Source organism: Cyclopterus lumpus, chromosome 16, assembly GCF_009769545.1.
Source record: "Cyclopterus lumpus isolate fCycLum1 chromosome 16, fCycLum1.pri, whole genome shotgun sequence".
Lineage (NCBI taxonomy): Eukaryota > Metazoa > Chordata > Actinopteri > Perciformes > Cyclopteridae > Cyclopterus > Cyclopterus lumpus.
Genome location: NC_046981.1, coordinates 16,134,045 through 16,148,064, shown reverse-complemented (window position 1 = coordinate 16,148,064; position 14,020 = coordinate 16,134,045). Strand labels below are relative to the sequence as shown.

General features: G+C 51.4%; 1 protein-coding gene across 4 annotated transcripts in view; it reads right to left on the bottom strand.

Annotated features, from left to right (window-relative positions):
* The window catches only part of phldb3 (pleckstrin homology-like domain, family B, member 3), a 41,929-nt gene that overhangs the window by 12,803 nt on the left and 15,106 nt on the right, over window positions 1-14,020 (bottom strand). The gene's annotated exons all lie outside the window — the stretch shown is intronic.

The window sequence follows — 14,020 nt, the reverse complement described above, 5'->3', positions numbered from 1 at the left end:
CTTGTTCTTTCTCTCCTCTCTGTGCTGCCACTCTTTTCTGACCTCCCCCATTCTCTCAATTACTAACCAAACATGAAGGCAGTTTTTCTGACAAACACAACATTAACGCACGGATTGGTTTAAGAGTTCGCTGAGTTTGATGCTTACCGCTCGTCAAAAGGTCTCTCTCTCTCTCTCTCTCTCTCTCTCTCTCTCTCTCTCTCTCTCTCTCTCTCTCTCTCTCTCTCTCTCTCTCTCTCTCTCTCTCTCTCTCTCTCTCTCTCTCTCTCTCTCTCTCTCTCTCTCTCTCTCTCTCTCTCTCTCTCTCTCTCTCTCTCTCTCTCTCTCTCTCTCTCTCTCTCTCTCTCTCTCTCTCTCTCTCTCTCTCTCTCTCTCTCTCTCTCTCTCTCTCTCTCTCTCTCTCTCTCTCTCTCTCTCTCTCTCTCTCTCTCTCTCTCTCGGGAGGGAGGGAGGGAGGGAGGGAGGGAGGGAGGGAGGGAGGGAGTGCTGAGTGTTAGGAGCGTGGTGGATGAGAGCGTTTTTGTGGCTATTTATCTTTATTTCACCGGGTAGTGTGGTGAATGAGAGCGGGTAGCGGTGTGTAGAGATCACGGGGTTGTGTGTGTGGTTTAGCGGGTGGTGTGTGTAGGGTAGCGAGTGTAGTTTGTGTGTTTGTGTGTGTGTGCGGCCGGGCAGCACGCGCTGCTCGGCGTGCTCGGCGCCGACATGGAGCTTCACTCGTTAACGAGGAAACACGGGATTAAAATCTCGCCCGTGTTTCCGTGTTCGGTGGAGGAGTGCAGCCTCGCGGTGGGGGTGCTGGTCGGCCACGGCAGCGTGAAGTCCGCAGCGCGGATGAACAAAGCCGTGGTCATCTTCCTCGACAGTGTCTGTAAAGCCAACACGGTGGTGGAGAACGGGATCGTGGTGTCCGGCACGTACGTGCCCGTTCTCCCTCTGTGCACGCCGGCGGTGAGGGTGACGGTGTCTAACGTCCCCCCGTTTGTGAAAGACGAGAGCATCCTGAGGGAGCTCTCCAAGCATGGGAGGGTTATATCCCAGCTGAGGAAGCTGTCCTCTGGTTTTAAGTCTCCGGTCTTGAGGCACGTGGTGTCTCACCAGAGACAATGTTTCATGATCCTCAACAACAGGGTTGAGGACTTGAACCTGTCGTTTAGAGTGAGGGCGGATGAATTTGACTACATTTTCTTTGCAGCTTCAGGTGATTCTAAATGTTTTAGTTGTGGTGGTTTGGGACACCAGAGCAAAGCCTGTCCACAGAGGAAAGCTGAGGGACAGGGCGGCGCTGAGAGGAACCCGAACCAGGGCACTGAGGAGGGGGGAGGGGTCAAGGAGGGGAGCACAGTGGGGGCAAGTGGGAGTCAGGAGCAACGACAGGGGGAGGAAGATGGGAGCCCGGAGGGGAGCACAGGGGAGGAAGGTGGGGGCCAGGAGGGGATAGGCAGGGCGCAGCAGGTGAGCGCAGGGGGCACACGCGGGGTGCAGGAGATGGTAGAGGTGGGACGGGCAGAGGGAGCCCAACAGGTGGTAGGAGAGGGTACAGAGGTGGTCCAGCAAGTGGCAGGAGAGGGGACAGAGGTGGTCCAGCAAGTGGCAGGAGAGGGGACAGAGGTGGTCCAGCAGGTGGCAGGGGAGGGGACAGGCGGGGTCCAGCAGGTGAGCGCAGGAGGCACAAGTGGGGTGCAGGCGATGGTAGAGGTGGGAGGGGCAGAGGGAGCCCAGCAGGTGGCAGGAGAGGGGACAGAGGTGGTCCAGGAAGGTGAAGAAACGAGGGCATGTCCTGTACAACAGGTGGAAGAAAAGGGGGCAGGGGAGGCCCTGAGGAGTACGCAGAGTCAGGAGGACAGACAGGCGTGCACTGGAGGACAGGTGGAGACGGGTGGGAGGCAAGTATTGGTTAAAGAAAAGTGTGAGAGTGGAAAAGGAATGGAAGAAGTCGTGTTGACAGACTGTGAGGTGGATATGGAGGGGGATGAGGAGGCCTGTAAACTTCCTCGGTTGAAGAGGAAGACAAGGAGTCAGGAGGAATCACAGGCCAAAAAAGTGGCGGTGGGCACAGAAGGCCGAGGAGCAGAGGACGATGAGTCCAGCATGGAGGAGGACTCTGCTGCTGACAGCGAGGTAGCTGGTGCAAGGCCTGAGAGGCGTAAGAGCACCAGGGGTTACAGTTTGGAGAGGATTAAGAGCTTTTTACAGAAAACAAAAGGGGAATGGGGAGTTGAGGTAAGAGAATACTTCTCTGATGAGGAGAAGTTCTCCACCGCTGTAAAAGACCATATGCACGGCAGACGCAGAGGGAGCTTTGAAAAAAAGGAAGGCTTCAGGTTAAAGAAAAATACTCACAAAGATTAGCAAGGAAACTGACAAGGATGGAGGGGATGCTGATTGTTAAGTTGACTTTTTGTTTTGTGGGTTTTATTTTATCTAATGATGGGTCTTATAAATATATGTTCACTGAACATGAATGGAGCCAGGGACTCTGTGAAGAGGTCCCTGCTCTACCAGCTGATGGTTTTAAAGGCTGCAGACGTGATGTTTTTACAGGAGACACACAGCGACTCAGCCAATGAGGCCGAATGGAAGAGAGAGTGGGGGGGCGAGTTGGTGCTGAGTCACAAGAGCACCACCAGTGGGGGGGTGGGCATCCTCTTCTCAGAGAGCTTTACACCAGAGTCTGTAGAGGTGGAGCAGGTGGTGGAGGGCAGGCTGCTGTTGGTGAGGGCCAAGTTTCAGCACACTTGTGTGGTGTTTCTAAATGTTTATGCTCCTGTTTTAGGACCGGAGCGAGTGGGGTTTTTAAAGGTTTTGAGCAGTGTTTTAAGTAAAGTGAAGGGAGAGGATTTATTATTTATTGGTGGAGATTTTAACTGCACTGAGAACGATCTGTTAGACAGGAACCACCTGGAGCCTCACAGTCCATCCCAGCGTGCACTGAGGCAGTTGGTGGAACAACACGAGCTAGCCGATGTGTGGAGGAGACTGAACGGGCAGTTAAGACAATACACCTGGGCTCACTCTAGAGGGAACGTAGTGTCCCTGGCTAGGCTAGACAGGTTTTATTGTTTTAAGCACCATTTTAACGTGGTGAGAAAGTGCAGCATGTTGCCTGTTGGTTTTACCGATCACGCTCTGGTTGTTTGCAATGTTTTTATCACTAATGTAAAATCTAGGAGCGCATACTGGCATTTTAACACGACTCTTTTATGTGATGCACATTTTAAGGACGTGTTTAGGTTTTTTTGGACTGGCTTTAGAGGCGCAAAACGTGATTTTGGGTCTTTGAAACAGTGGTGGGACTGCGGGAAGGTTGAGGTAAAGCAGCTCTGTCAGCAGTACACTTTCAATGTCACCCGGGATATCACCAGATCTATGAGGGATCTGGAGACAGAAATCGTGGAGCTGCAGAACTTGGCAGAATCCACTGGAAATGGAGATCACATTAAAGATCTCAAGTCTAAAAAGTCTGCTTTGACTGACCTGCTGGGCACTAGGGCCCAGGGGGCGCTCGTGAGGTCACGCTTCATGAGTGCAGCGCTGATGGACGCACCATCCAAGTTCTTCTTTGGGCTGGAGAAGAAGAGCGGCCAGAGCAGGATGATTCATGCTCTGCGCTCTGATACAGGGGAGGAACTCAGAGACACTGGGGAGATCAGGAGGAGAGCTGTGAGCTTCTACTCCCAGCTTTATTGCAGTGAGTACACTGAGAACAATGACATGTTTGAGTCTTTCTGTGGAGAGTTGTCCAGGGTCCCAGAGGACGTGAACGCCGGGTTGGAGGCTCCCCTGGAGATCCAGGAGCTGTACGTGGCCCTGCAGAGCATGGAGGGGGGGAAGGCCCCTGGTATCGATGGGATCCCTGTAGAGTTTTACAGAGAGTTCTGGGGCGAGATGGGTGAGGACCTTTTAAATGTTTTTAATGAGAGTTTTAAAGACATGCTGCTGCCTCTAAGTTGCAGGAGAGCAGTGATAACTCTCCTGCCGAAAAAGGGAGATCTACAGGAGATCAAGAACTGGCGTCCTGTGTCCCTCCTGTGTTCGGATTATAAGATCCTGTCCAAAGCGCTGGCCAACAGACTGAGGGAGGTGATGGACCAGGTGATCCATCGAGACCAGACTTACTGTGTGCCTGGTAGGTCCATTCTGGACAACGTGTCCTTAATTCGGGATATTGTGGACATCTCTGGTTCTTTGGGCATTAAAACTGGTCTTATTTCTCTAGACCAGGAAAAGGCTTTTGACCGGGTTGAGCACCAGTACCTCTGGAAGACTCTGGAGGGGTGAGACAGGGCTGCTCTCTCTCAGGGATGCTGTATGCGCTCTCTATTGAACCCATGTTATGCAAGGTCAGGGCAAGCATTGAGGGGCTGGTTTTAAATGGTTTTAAGGGTTTTATATTATCGGCATACGCTGATGATGTTGTTGTATTTATTAAAAACCAAGAAGAGGTTAGTGCAATTGCAACTATTGTCAAAGATTTCGGCACCATTTCAGCTGCGAAAGTGAATTGGGCAAAGAGCGAGGCTCTGGCAGTGGGCAGTTGGGGGAGGGACCTTCCAAGTTTACCAGGGGGGTTGACCTGGAAGAAGGATGGCCTAAAGTACCTTGGGGTGTATGTTGGGGATGAGCAATTCGAGAAGAAGAACTGGGAGGGCGTGGTGGAGAGGATGGAGGGAGTCTTGGCCAAGTGGAAATGGCTGAAGCCCCAGATGTCATACAGAGGCAGGACACTGGTGGTCAATAACCTGGTGGCTTCGGCTCTGTGGCACAAGCTGGCCTGTATGGAGCCACCTAGAGGCCTCATGCACAAGCTGCAGGCCATCTTGGTAGATTTTTTTTGGGACAGACTGCATTGGGTCCCTCAGAGCGTGCTGTCTTTAGCGAAAGAGGAGGGGGGACAGGGGCTGGTCCACATTGCCAGCAGAGTGGCAACTTTCAGGTTCCAGTTTGCTCAGAAATATCTGTCAGGTCCGACAGATGTGGTGTGGAGGGACGTGACCAGCTGCCTTCTAAGGAAGGCCGCTGGTCTGGGGGTAGACACTGCACTCTTTTTAATGGATTTTAATGTTTTGCAACGGTGTGGACTGTCTCCTTTTTACCAGTCAGTTTTTAGAACATGGGCCTCTTTTAAGTGGAAGAGACTGGAGCCAGCGGCCTCACTGCACTGGCTACTGGAGGAACCTCTGGTGAACGGGGCCAGGATGGATGTCCAGGACAGTGCGACACCAGGGCTCAGCAGCATGCTGTGCTCCTCTGGGACCACCACCCTAAAGAAGGTGGTGGATGTAGCAGGTCCTGGTCTGAGGGACGCACCTGCGTTGGCGTCCCTTCTCGGGCTGAAATCTGTTCGGCAGAGCAGGAGGATCCTGAGCAGGTGGGCCGAGAGGCTGACTGAGGAGGAGGGCGAGATGCTGCAGGAGTACTGCAGAGGAGAGGAAGTACCAGACTCCACGGATCCTTTTCCGGAACTGGGCTTCGTTCCGGATCTGCAAGGGGTCTCTGGGCCATTACTTAGTGGGGTGGGTGAGTTTGTGGGCCTCTGCACAGCCAAAGGAAAATATGTGTACACATCGTGTGTAAAACTGTTGAACAAAGACAAACTGGGCGGGAGAGCAGACACAGCGTGGAGACAGGAACTGGGGGTGGGCCCTGGGGTGAGACCAGGATGGAGGGTCTTGTACAAACCTCCCATCAAGAAGAGGACTGGAGATCTCCAGTGGAGGGTTTTACACGGGGCTGTTGCCGTCAACCGTTTTATCTCTGTTCTTAATCCCACTGTGTCTAACTTATGTCCGTTCTGCGAGGCTGTGGAGACCGTGTTTCACTGTTTTTATCACTGTAAAAGACTCTGTACCCTTTTTAATGCTCTGCAACTTGTTTTTAGAAGGTTTGGTGAAACCTGGTCCCAGACCACCTTTATCCTAGGTGTCTGCTACAGGAAGGTTAACGCCTCCAAGTGGCAGCTCCTCAACCTGGTGGTGGGAGAGGCCAAGATGGCCATCTACAGCAGCAGGAAGTGCAGAGTGGAGGGCAGGACCGGACAGGAAGCACTTCCTGTCTTCAAGTCCCTAGTCAGAGCCAGAGTCTGGATTGACTTTAGGTTTTTTCAGAGCATGAGCAACACGGACGACTTCATTCAAAAATGGTGCTATGATGATGCGATATGTTCTGTGTCTGGAGAGGAATTAATATTCAACGCTCCTTTTGAGTAAATGAAGACAGTGGTTTGATTTTGTGTTTCTCGTTGTGGAATGTTTTGATCTGTTATGCTAATTGTTAAATAAAGTCTCTCTCTCTCTCTCTCTCTCTCTCTCTCTCTCTCTCTCTCTCTCTCTCTCTCTCTCTCTCTCTCTCTCTCTCTCTCTCTCTCTCTCTCTCTCTCTCTCTCTCTCTCTCTCTCTCTCTCTCTCTCTCTCTCTCTCTCTCTCTCTCTCTCTCTCTCTCTCTCTCTCTCTCTCTCTCTCTCTCTCTCTCTCTCTCTCTCTCTCTCTCTCTCTCTCTCTCTCTCTCTCTCTCTCTCTCTCTCTCTCTCTCTCTCTCTCTCTCTCTCTCTCTCTCTCTCTCTCTCTCTCTCTCTCTCTCTCTCTCTCTCTCTCTTTTTTATTTTTTATTTTTTTTTTTTGCGTGTGTTCTTCAATGTATATTAATTTGGTTTATTGGTTGGGTTTCACCGTAGTTTGGGTTGTTGGGTGCGGTAGTTTGTGGGTTTTCTTTGGGTGTTTGTTTCCTCCTGCCGGTGTCTCGCTGGTCGGCGTCAGACGCCATGGTGAATGGAGACACGTTGTCCCACCTCACAAGGAAGCACGGCATTAAGATCGCGGCCGCTTTCTCGTGCAGCTCGTGGGCTGTGGGGGCGAGGGTCGGGCACAGCAGCATTAAGTCGGCCGCGCGCATGAACGGCGCCGTGGTCATCTTTCTGGACCAGGTGGAGAAGGTGAACCGTGTGGTGGAGGCGTGGAAGCACGTAGTGTACCACCGCAGATACTTGTATATGATACTTAACAACCGGAACGAGGACCTCAACCTCCGCTTCAGGGTGAAAGTAGATGATTTTGACTACGAGATTTATGCGACATCATCGGTGATGAAGTGCTTTAGTTGCGGTGAGGAGGGGCGCTGCGGCCGTGGCGTCTGGGCGGCCTGTTCCGGCGCCGCGGCGCAGGGTAGATGGTGGTAATAATGGTGGTGGTGAGGGTGATGGTGGTAATAATGGTGGTGGTGAGGGTGATGGTGGTAATAATGGTAATGATGGTGTTAATAATGGTGGTGGTGAGGGTGATGGTGGTAATAATGGTGGTGGTGAGGGTGATGGTGGTGGTAATGATGGTGAGGGTGTCCAGAGCAGCAGGGGGGAGGCTTTGGTTAAGGTGGGAAATGGTGAGGATGGAGGAGAAGAAAAGGAAATGGGGGTAATGGTGCTGGGGAGAAGCCCGTGGAGGTAGCACAGCAGGTTGGTGGGGAAGTAGAGGCGGAGGAGGAAAGTGTAGGTGGGTGGGCTGAGCAGGTGGAAGAAGCGGAGATGGAAGTTGGGGATTTTAAAGTTGCCTCAAAGAGGAAGAAGCGGGCCCAGAGGGCAGGCAGTGGCAACAAGGCCAGCAAGGTGGGGGAAGCCAAGGAGACGGGTCGGGGGCAGAGGTCAGACAGCAGTGACGAGGAGGTGTCTGACAGCAGCAATGCTCCTGCGGTTTTAACCAGAAGTCAGCAACAAAAAATGTACACGGCAAAAAAAATTAGGACTTTTTTACAACGGACAAAAGGCAGGAAAGTTGTTGACTTCTTTCCTAACATAAGCCTATTTTATACCTCAGCCAGACACCACATGAGCCGGAGGGAGGAGTCCGGCTTCACTGAGCAGGAGGGTTTTAGATTGAGAAAAATTGCCACAAAAATAAAAGAAATGATGGATAAGGGTGATGCCGAAAGCTCCAATGTGTGTTTTAATTAATTTATTGGTTTGTGTTTTAAACATTTTTCTTTTAATGGATACTTTCAGAGTCGGAACTTTAAATGTTAATGGAGCCAGGGATGTTAGGAAGAGAACATCTATTTATGAATTTAAAAAGATGAAAGGTATTGATGTTCTCTTCCTACAAGAGACCCACAGCGACAGCACTAACGAGGCCGACTGGAGGAGGGAGTGGGAAGGGGAAGTCCTCCTGAGTCACCACACAAACCTCAGTGGAGGAGTGGGCTTCCTCTTCTCCAGGTCTTTTATCCCGGTTTCACTGGAGGTCAAACACATCATCGAGGGGAGGTTGTTTTTAGTTAAAGCACGGTTCGACCTTTTTACTGTTGTTTTTATCAATGTGTATGCTCCAGCAACCGGTGCAGAGAGGAAGCTGTTTTTACAAAAAGTTAATGATGTTTTAAATGGCTGTACCTCGGAGGATTTTTTATTCTTGGGGGGGATTTTAACTGTACGGAAGATGAGTTAAAGGACCGTAACCACACAGAGCCACATCCAGCTTCACAGCAGGTTCTGAGGAGGCTGGTCCATTCTCATGGCCTGGTGGATGTGTGGAGAAGGATGCATGCCGGCTGCCGACAGTACATATGGTCCCACTTTAGGGAGGGGAGGATCTCCTCAGCCAGGTTAGACCGTATTTATGTTTTTAAGCACCATTTTAATATTTTTAAAATGTGCAGTATTGTTCCTGCTGGTTTTACTGATCATTATTTGCTTTTATGTCATGTTTTTATTAGAAACATTTTACCCAAGAGCGCGTATTGGCATTTTAATTCAGTTTTAGCTTTTGATAAAAAATTTAGAGAGGTTCTTATTTATTTCTGGGATGTTTTTAGGCTGAGGAAGAGTGATTTTAGTAGTCTTAGGCAGTGGTGGGACCGTGGTAAGATTGAGATTAGGCTTCTTTGTCAACAGCATACTTTCAACGTCACCCGAGACATCACCAGATCTATGAAGGACCTGGAGACTGATATAGTGGACCTAGAGAGTTTAAGTGAGTCCACAGGAGATCGAGGACATATTGAAGTCCTCAAAGGAAAAAAGGTGGCTTTGGCCGACTTGTTAGACGTTAAAGTTCAGGGTGCACTGGTCAGGTCCCGATTCCAGACCATCACAGAGATGGACACTCCCTCTAGCTTCTTCTTCGGCCTGGAGAGGAAGAGTGGGCAGAGGAGGGTAATCCACTCACTGTTAGGAGACGCAGGGCAGCCAGTTGTGGAACCAAGCCAGATCAGGAGGCGAGCGGTGGACTTTTACTCCTCCCTGTATACCAGTGAGTACAGGGAGGAGGAGTCATTAATGGAGGGGTTCTGTGGGGAGCTGCCTCAGGTCTCTGAGGAGACCAATGAGGAGCTCTGCAGGCCCATAAGCCTACAAGAGCTGAAGGCCGCCTTGCAGGGCATGCAGGGACGGCGTGCTCCCGGCCTTGATGGCCTCACTGCCGAATTTTATAAGACCTTCTGGGACAAATTTGCGAGGGACATCTTGGATGTTTTTAATGAGAGTCTGGCCTCTGGTTCCATGCCGATGTCCTGCCGGAGAGCAGTGATAACACTCCTGCCAAAAAAAGGAAACCTGCAGGACATCGGAAACTGGCGTCCTGTGTCTCTGCTGTGTGTGGATTACAAGCTTCTGTCCAAAGTCTTCGCCTCCAGGCTGAGGGAAGCTATGGAGCAGGTCATCCATCGGGACCAGACCTATTGTGTACCCGGCAGGTCCATGGTAGACAATGTCTACCTCATTCGGGATGTTTTGGAGGTCTCCGGCTCATTGGGTAGTAACACTGGTCTGATTTCTCTAGATCAGGAAAAGGCTTTTGACCGCGTTGAACACAGCTTCCTCTGGAAAGTCCTGGGGAAGTTTGGGTTCAGCGCTGGCTTCATAGCTAAGATCAAGGTGTTGTACAATGAGGTTGAGAGTGTGCTGAAGATAAACGGCAGTCTGTGTGCTCCTTTTAGAGTGGGTAGAGGGGTCAGGCAGGGTTGTGCTCTGTCCGGGATGCTCTATGCACTCTCCCTGGAGCCCCTCCTCATCAAGATACGCTCTAGCCTGCAAGGACTGGTTTTACCTGGTTTTAATGAGAAAATTATTTTATCGGCTTATGCCGACGATATTGTTGTTTTTATTAAGGACCAGAGGGATGCAGACCTTTTAACTAACATTGTAGAGGGTTTTAGCAGGACATTGGCAGCGAGGGTGAACTGGAAGAAAAGTGAGGCCCTCGCTGTCGGTGGTGTGGCGGCCTCCCAGTCCTTCCCCAGAAACTAGTGTGGAGGAAGGACAGTTTTAAATATCTTGGGATATATCTCGGACAGGAAAATGTGGTCCAAAAGAATTGGGAGGGCGTCACAGAAAAGATTGAGGGAAAGCTTTCCAAGTGGAAGTGGCTGCTCCCTCAGATGTCTTTTAAAAGGTAGAGCACTGGTTTTAAATAATCTTATAGCTTCCCAGCTGTGGCACCGCCTAACATGCCTAGACCCTCCCTCAGGCTTTCTAGCCCACATACAAAAAAAAATGATTTTTTTTGGGAGGGTCTACACTGGGTGCCACAAGGGGTGCTGTTTTTAGCCAGAGAGGAGGGGGGACAGGGCCTTGTCCACCTGGCCAGCCGGACAGCCACTTTTAGAATTCAGTTTGTTAAAAACTACCTGACTAGTCCGGAGTTTTTAGTGTGGCGAGATGTGGCCAGCTGCATCCTCAGACGTGCTAACAACCTGGGGCTGGATACTGCTCTGTTTTTAATGGATTCTAGCATTTTAAAGTTAAGTGGGCTGCCTCTGTTTTATCAGGGTGTTTTTAAGTTGTGGGCCCTTTTTACTCGTGAAAGATGCCCACAGTCTAACTCTCTGTACTGGTTGCTGAGAGAACCATTGATTCACAGGGCCAAGCTGGACATCAGCAGCAGCGTCACCCCTGGACTGACGGGGGCGCTGCTGAGGTCGCGGACCCTGTACCTGCAGCAGCTGGTAGATGCAGTGGGGCCGACGCTGAGCGACCCCCCGGCCCTGGGCGCTCTGCTGGGTCTGCATTCCGTCCGGGTGGCGAGGAGGCTCCTGGAGCTGTGGAGACAGAGGCTGACCGGGAAGGAGAGGAGCCTCCTCATGGACTACAGCCGAGGACAAGTCGAGCCGGACCCTGCAGACCCTTTCCCCGAGATCTCCCTGAGCCCGGTGCTGGGGGAACTCACCGGCCCCCTGCTTGCTACGACGTGTCCGGAAGCAATGACATTACACAGAGCGGACAAAAAGACTGTGTATTTTAATTGCGGCAAGAGCACCAACAGGTCCGGACTGTGCAACAGGCCTCCCACTGTGTGGTCAGAGAGACTGGGACAAGGCGGACCTGGCCCAGTGGAGGATTTTATATAAACCTCCCCTCAAGAAACGAACGGCCGACCTCCAGTGGAGGATTTTACACGGTGCTGTCGCCTGCAACGCTTTTATCTCCGTTATTAATCCCGCTGTCCTGACCCGGTGCCCCTTCTGTGACCTTCGTGAGACTATTTACCATGTTTTTACTGAGTGCAAGAGACTTTCAGGTTTCTTCACTCTTTTAACATTGGTTTTTAGTATTTTTAATGTGTTTTTTACTGAGAAGGTTTTTATCATGGGAGCTGCCTACAAAAAAGCAGAAAAAGAAAAGTGGCAGCTCCTCAACTACCTTTCTGGGGAAGCCAAAATGGCCATTTATTTAACCTTTAAAAAGCGAGTGGAGAACAGGGAGGGGCAGGAGGCCAGGGCAGTGTGGCTCTGTAACATCAGAGCCAGACTCTGGCTGGAGTTCCGTTTTTATAAGCACATTGGAGACTTGGATGCTTTTAAACAACCTTGTTTGTTCTGTGGTGGAAGAGGAGCTGGTGTTTGCGCAGTTTTTTATCAGATGATTTATTTTTTAATTTAAAAAGAACAAGACCTGTGATTTAAAAAAAAAAAACACATTGTAAAATTATTATTGTGTGAATAAAGTGTTTTTCAAAAATCAAAAAATCTCTCTCTCTCTCTCTCTGAGCGTGAGGACGGAGGTTGTGAGCTGAGAGCATTGTTGTGTGAGTAAATGGTGTGTGTGGGGTTATTGTGTGCACGAGGGGGTTTGTTGTGTGCGTGTTGGCGCAGCCGGCCGGCGCGCGACCGGTCTTCGCGTGCTCCGTGGAGGACTGCAGTCTGGCGGTGGGGCGGGTGGCGGGTCACGGCAGCGTGAAGTCTGCCGCCCGCATGAACAGCGCGGTCGTGATCTTCCTCGACAGCGTGGAGAAGGTGAGCACGGTGGACGGCGAAAGGCATCGTGGTGAAGGGCACGGTGGTGCCGGTGCTGCCGCTGGTAACGCCGGCGGTGAGAGTCACGGTGGACAACGTGCCCCCGTTCATTAGGGACGAGGTGTTGCTCGGAGAGCTGGCGAGGCACGGGAGGGTGGTGTCGGGGGTGAGGAAGGTCTCCTCAGGGTGCAGGTCTCCCCTGCAGAAGCACGTGGTGTCGCACAGGAGGCAGCTCCTCATGGTCCTGAATAACAGGAGTGAGGAGCTCAACCTCGTCATCAAGACCAGAGTCGAGGGCTTTGAGTATGTGCTGTTTGTGACCTCTGGAAACGGGAAATGTTTCCGGTGTGGACGACAGGGGCATCAGGCCAGGGAGTGCCCAAGTAAGAGGACAGCTGAGCGGGACGCTTTTAGTGAAGCGGCTCCTGAGGGACAGAACCAGGAGGGTCCTGAGGGGGTCGGAGGGGACCGGCAGGAGGCACAGGGGGAGACGGGTGGGGCCCTGCAGGGTGAAGAGGGGGGTCGGGAGGAGCTGGGTGGGGCCCAGCAGGGTGAAGAGAGGGGTCGGGCTGGGCTGGGAGGGGTCGGGCTGGGCTGGGTGGGGCCCAGCAGTGTGAAGGAGAAGGGGCAGAGGTGGCCCAGAAAGTAGAGGACGGGATGACAGAGGTGGTTCAGCAGGTGGTGGGTAGGGGGACAGAGGTGGTCCAGGAAGTGGAGGAGGAGAGGGCTGGAGTGTCTCAGCAGGTGGAAGAGGAGGGGGCAGGGAAGGAAAGATGTGGGCAGGAGGAGGGTGTTGTGTGGTCAGACGGTGAGGTTGACATGGAGGAGGATGAAGAGGAAGAGTAGGGAGGATGAGGAAAGCTCACGGGCCAAGAAGGGAGCTTCGGGTAAGGGGGACGAGGAGTCTGAGTCCGAGTCCAGTATGGAGGAGGATTCCTTCTCTGAGGAAGGTGAGGAGCACCCAGACGTGTACAGTGTGGACGAATTAAAAGGGTTTCTAGGCAGGACTAAAAACCAGAGGATTTTAATAGAGGATCACTTCTTGGACTTGCCGAGACTGGTTAAGTCCATCCGGCTCCACACAGCCAATAAGGCCGTGAAGAGCTTTACCGATCGGGAGGGCTGGAGGTTGAGGAAGATTCCTGTTACTGTCTGTAAAGTGATTAAGGAGTATGAGGCATATTTGAAATGCAAGTGCCGACGTCTAGAGGACCGACGTCTAGAGGGCCGACGTCTAGAGGGCCGACCTCTAGAGGGCCGTACTGACGGAGGTCCTGAACTGGGAGGCGTGTCGGCGGTGGTTTCCCTGCTACGAGGACGAGACGGAGGTGCTGCAGGACGAGGACGCGATGGAGAGGGACCACCTCTCAGATTTATTTGTTGTTCTATTTAGTTAATGTGTTTACAATGTGTGTGTTTGTTCGTACATTCGTTTATTCATGTAAAATAAAGGTTTTGTAAAAAAATCTCTCTCTCTCTCTCTCTCTCTCTCTGCGTGATAAAGTCCCAGCTCACTCTAATTTTGACACGGTATTCATAATAAACACTGATAAAGCATGGCAGGTGTTTATAATTTATTTATATATATATATGCCGTTTTTTGGAGAAACGGCTGGGTGAATCGTTTTGACACTTAAATGCACATTTCCCAATCAGGCCGCAAGTTTTGATGTATTTTTTATGCCTGGCTGCTTCGCATAGCCACACCGAATAAAGATTATAAGAACAATAGTTGGACTGCTGAAGCATTCCAATTAAAAAAAAAAGCCTGCAGGAGTACATTCAGTGTGGCTTCGCATAGCCA